The 5,206-nt window shown below is 37.5% G+C and overlaps 1 non-coding gene across 1 annotated transcript; it reads left to right on the forward strand.

Annotated features, from left to right (window-relative positions):
- The first annotated feature begins 4,313 nt into the window (after positions 1–4,313).
- On the forward strand, positions 4,314–4,420 carry LOC127088522 (small nucleolar RNA R71). The gene has a single exon (XR_007790354.1). It is a non-coding gene; the product is annotated as a small nucleolar RNA R71 (small nucleolar RNA).
- Positions 4,421–5,206: the final 786 nt, after the last annotated feature.

Raw genomic sequence — 5,206 nt, forward strand, 5'->3', positions numbered from 1 at the left:
ATTCTAATTATTTATGTTAATGTAATTTTCACTTTGTCCATTTGAACCATATTGTGTGATATATTTTGTTTGTGTATACTTTGTTTGTTTGTGTGGTCTTTGACCATTAATGTGTTGGTGTAAGCCCTAGAGGCCAATACTTTTGGTACTTGTATCGAATTATTTATAAATAATAAAAGGCTTTTTCTTTATTATGTTTGTGTAATAAAGTCCCTGGAATAGATAGTCCGTTTAATGTATCAAGTATGACTTAATCATGAGATCACATTAAACATAAGGATACTATTCTTAAAGTATCTGTAGTCGAGCTTTATTGTGAAGTGGGATAACATTAAAGCATGAAGACTATTATGTTTGTAGACTGATGATCGCATCTCATGGATCATGGATAAGGAGTTATCAAGTCTTAAACATAGGTATGAATATTAAGAGTAATATTTATACCGGATTGACCCGCTATGAGAATACTATATAGAAAGTTATGCAAAGTGTCATAAGTTATTCTCATGGTGATAATGGTGTATACCACTCTTCGACCTGAAACCACTATGGATCCTAGATGTAGAGTCGAGTGCTTTATTGCTGATCCAACGTTGTCCGTAACTGGATAACCATAAAGACAGTTGATGGGTACTCCACAAAGCATGATGAGGGACATGAGTGTCCTAGATGGAATTTGCCCATCCTGCGTAACAAGATAAATGTATATGGGCCCAATATTGAACTGGACAAGAATGACACGGTTTATACCTTGTGTTCAATATAGACATAAGGGCAAAGGGGTAATTATACACATAATTATTATTGATGCGGTCAATAACTTGATGCGGTGTTCGCAAGTATACGAACGCGTCAGAGTAATATAAAAGATTGTCGAATCCACAGAGACCAAGTGTCAATCTATCGTTATCTATTGTTATGGTGTTTATCAAAGGCAATCAAAATAGGTGTTTTTGGAGTGTGCAATGAAAAGTAAAGTGTTAAATAAAGATTAATTAATAAAGACAGGGTCGAATGTAATTCACGTAATCAATTAATAATCCAAGTACTTGCTAATAGAATTACTTATGGGCAGTGTTTCCTACTTTGAAAAGAACTAATTTAACAGGAACTATCGCTTTCGCGTATTCAGAACCGAGTTGTACTCCCTAATCAAACCCTCTTATTGTCACTTATAAAGAGGCGCGCATTGCGTTAGAGTAGTAAACCTATTTTTAAGAAATATAGTATCTTGACTAAGTTGAAAAGTATTATAACCTGCATTTCTTAACCAAAAGAGGTTCTCACGAACCAGACTCTAAACTTATAAACGCGTCCGAAAATAGTTTTAAAATCTCTTTTCTTTTTAATGTTAAAAACTCTTAATGAACTAAACAAAGCGCTTTCGCTGTTTTTGAAATAGTTAAAAACAATTAAATTTAGATAGACGTTGGACGGCTTTCGATCTTACCCAACGGAATTGAAGTGCGGGAAAACTTAAGTTGAAAGTTAAAATAGCCCTTAAGTGTTTCTACGAACAATTGTACGGATTATCGGTTCAATTACGATCCTTACATTCTAACCTTATCAATTTAGCTAGACATGGTAAAGTAAAAGTGCATTAAAATAAATAAAAGTAGTGCGAGTACGGAAAGTAAATAAAAGTAGTGCGAGTGCGGAAAGTAAATAATTTAAAGCGAATGCGAGGAAATAAATAAAAGTAAAGTGAGTGCGAGGAAATAAATAAAGTAAAGCGAGTGCGGGAAAATAAATAAATTAAAGCGAGTGCGAGGAAATAAATAAAAGTAAAGCGAGTGCGAGGAAATAAATAAAGTAAAGCGAGTGCGAGGAAATAAATAAAGTAAAGCGAGTGCGGAAAATAAATAAGATAAAGGCAAGTAATAAAAACCTGCTCCAATCGGAGGGTTGAATAAATTGCAAAGCGGAAATGAAAATGGCGGCAGGATTAACTTCCTTCCAAAGTGCTCCAAACTCGATTACAGACTCTATCACAGACTTGATTACACAATTGTGGTAACACTCCAATGCAAAGCGATTACCACTATAAAATACTGAATATATGCCTAAGTGAAACAAATTTGCTTATGAGTTTGTCTCTGTTCTAAGTTTGGATGATTGTAAAAGTGAATTCGCGTTTCTATTTATAAGCAAGTAAAAAGATGGAAATGACTTGGATGCCCTTCAACTTGAAAATAGGAGGGAACCGTTTTTCCTCTTGTGGCGCCCGCCACAAGGCCATGGCGCCCGCCACAAGGCCAAAGTGAGGCACCTTAGTGGATGTAGTGGAGAACGTGGGAGTTGAGGGAAGTTGAGCTTGGACACGTCATGGCTTGGTCTGTGGCGCCCGCCATTGGGTAGTCCATAAGAACAAAATGCTGAATTTTAGGGTTTTTGGCTCTTTTTCTCTCCTTTTCTCGATCGGGGCTCCAATTAAAGTAAAAACCTGAAAACAAAGAAAAACATAGCAATAACACAACAAAATGATAATAAAACAACTAGAATGCAAGTGAAATCGGAGTCGAAAATACAATAAATTTTAGTGTTGATGGTAGGGTTTCTTAAAGTCATCATCTTCCCTTATGAGAGTTGATGGTAACTTAATTGTTTTTATAATTTCTTTTTGTTCTAATTCTCTAACACATTCATCAATGATATCTAAGGCATAACACGAGTCTCCCATCACAGGTGCCATAAGAAATTTCGAAAGTATAAATTCTATTTTATCGTCACCTACCTCAAATGTCAACTTTCCTTTCTTGACATCTATTATGGCTCCTGCAGTCGATAAGAATGGTCTACCTAGAAGGATTGGTATATCATTGTCCTCTTTGATGTCCATGACAACAAAATCAGTAGGGATAAATAACTGACCTATCCTAACAGGAACATCTTCTAAAATGCCTATCGGATATTTAACAGATCTATCGGCTAACCGAAGTGACATCTTAGTGGGTTGTAATTCTCCTAAGTTTAACCTCTCACAAACCGCTAAAGGCATTAAGCTCACACTAGCTCCTAAGTGTAGAAAAGCTTTTTCGATGACATGATTACCCAAAAGGCAAGGAATGGAGAAATTTCCAGGATCTTTATCTTTCTTTGCTAATTTGTCCTCGGAAATAGCATTACATTCCAAAGGCTTCGGATCGTCAAGTCTACGTTTGTTGGTAAGGATGTCTTTGAGAAACTTTTCATAAGAAGGTATTTGGGTGATGGCTTCTATGAAAGGGATTTCTACATGAAGTTTTTCTATAACTTTAATAAATTTTTGATACTGTTTATTGATCTGGGTTTGTTTGAGTCTTTGCGGATATGGTATAGGTGGTTTCTATGGCGGGGGTGGTATGTAAGTTTTATCTTTAGGTTCTTCTCCTTTTTCTCGACCTTCCTGGTTTTCAGATTCCTCTGGTTCCTTTACTTTGTCTGGGGGTTTGGTTCATTCCTTAGAAGTTTTGGGTTCACTCAATCTAGGATTTGGTGGCTCATCATAAGCGTTTCCACTTTGTAAGGTAATGGCATTGGCTTGTCTTCTCGGATTTTGTTGAGGTTGTCCAGGGAATTGTCCTCCAGGTGTAGTCTGAGGGCCTTGGTTTAAAGCTACCTGAGAGATCTGGGTTTCAAGCATCTTGGTATGAGTAACTATTTGGTCAACCTTGGTTCCTAACTGAGTAATCAATTCGTTAACATGAATGTTTTGGTTCATGAACTCCTTGTTTTGTTGGGTTTGAGCGGTGATAAAATTTTCCATAATTTTCTCAAGGCTCAGTTTTGGAGGTGCAGGTTGCATAGGTTGATTTGATCTTGGGGCTTGATAACTAGGTCTCGGAGGTGTATTATTTTGAATAGGGTTATTGTTTTTATAGGAGAAGTTCGGGTGATTCCTCCATCCAGGGTTATAGGTATTCGAATATGGGTTCCCTTGGGTGTAGTTTACTTGCTCATAGTGGGTTTCATTTAATAGACTGCGTTCTGCAGATTGATGTCCTTTGGTTCCACATATCTCACAATTCGACGAAACTGCGGCTATAGTATTCGGGTTTATGCACATATGCTCGACTTTAAGGGCTAATGCGTCCATTTTAGCTTGCATCATGTCTATAGAGCTTAGTTCATACACTCCTCCTTGGGCTTCCTTCTTCTCAACTGTCGCTCGTTCGACTCCCCATGATTGATGGTTTTGAGCCATATCTTCGATGAAGGCACTAGCTTCAGGATAAGGTTTGTTCATCAGAGCACCGCCTGCGGCAGCGTCGATGGTCATCTTTGTGTTATAATGAAGTCCATTATAGAAGGTTTGAATGATTAACCAATTTTCTAAACCATGATGTGGGCATGCTCGTAACAACTCTTTATATCTCTCCCAAGCTTCGAACAACGATTCTCCTTGGTTTTGGGTAAATCTAGTTATATGGTTTCGAAGAACGGCGGTCTTACTCGGGGGAAAATATCTAGCAAGAAAAACTCTTCTAAGGTTATCCCAAGTCGTAATGGAATTGGGTGGAAGGGAATCTAACCATGATAGGGCTTTATCTCTGAGGGAAAAAGGAAATAATCTTAAACGTATTGCCTCAGGAGAAGCTCCATTGGTTTTAAAAGTATCTGCTAATTGAAGAAATATTTTTAAATGTTGGTTTGGCTTCTCGGTAGTGAGACCCACGAATTGTCTCTGTTGCACTAGTTGCAACAGGGATGGTTTAAGTTCAAAATTATTAGCTGGGATGGTTGGGTTTACTATACTAGAACTAGGTTCTTAGTTTGATGGTTGAGCGAAGTCCTTAAGAGGTCTTTGGTTTTGATCTTCTGCCATAGCTCTCTTAATTCTATGAAAGAATAAACGTGCGCGAGCGTAACGTTCAGGTTCCGCCAGAGGGTATACTAAGCTTAAACTTCCGGTGCTGCGAGTTCTTCGCATTGACCGGTGGGAAATAGCCTAAGTCTAAACGATATAACAACAGGGAAATGAAATTTGACGAAATTGGTCTCCGACAACGGCGCCAAAAACTTGATGCGGTCAATAACTTGATGCGGTGTTCGCAAGTATACGAACGCGTCAGAGTAATATAAAAGATTGTCGAATCCACAGAGACCAAGAGTTAATCTATCGTTATCTATTGTTATGGTGTTTATCAAAGGCAATCAAAATAGGTGTTTTTGGAGTGTACAATGAAAAGTAAAGTGTTAAATAAAGATTAATTAATAAAGACAGGGT

The sequence above is a fragment of the Lathyrus oleraceus genome, chromosome 5 (assembly GCF_024323335.1).
Source record: "Lathyrus oleraceus cultivar Zhongwan6 chromosome 5, CAAS_Psat_ZW6_1.0, whole genome shotgun sequence".
NCBI lineage: Eukaryota > Viridiplantae > Streptophyta > Magnoliopsida > Fabales > Fabaceae > Lathyrus > Lathyrus oleraceus.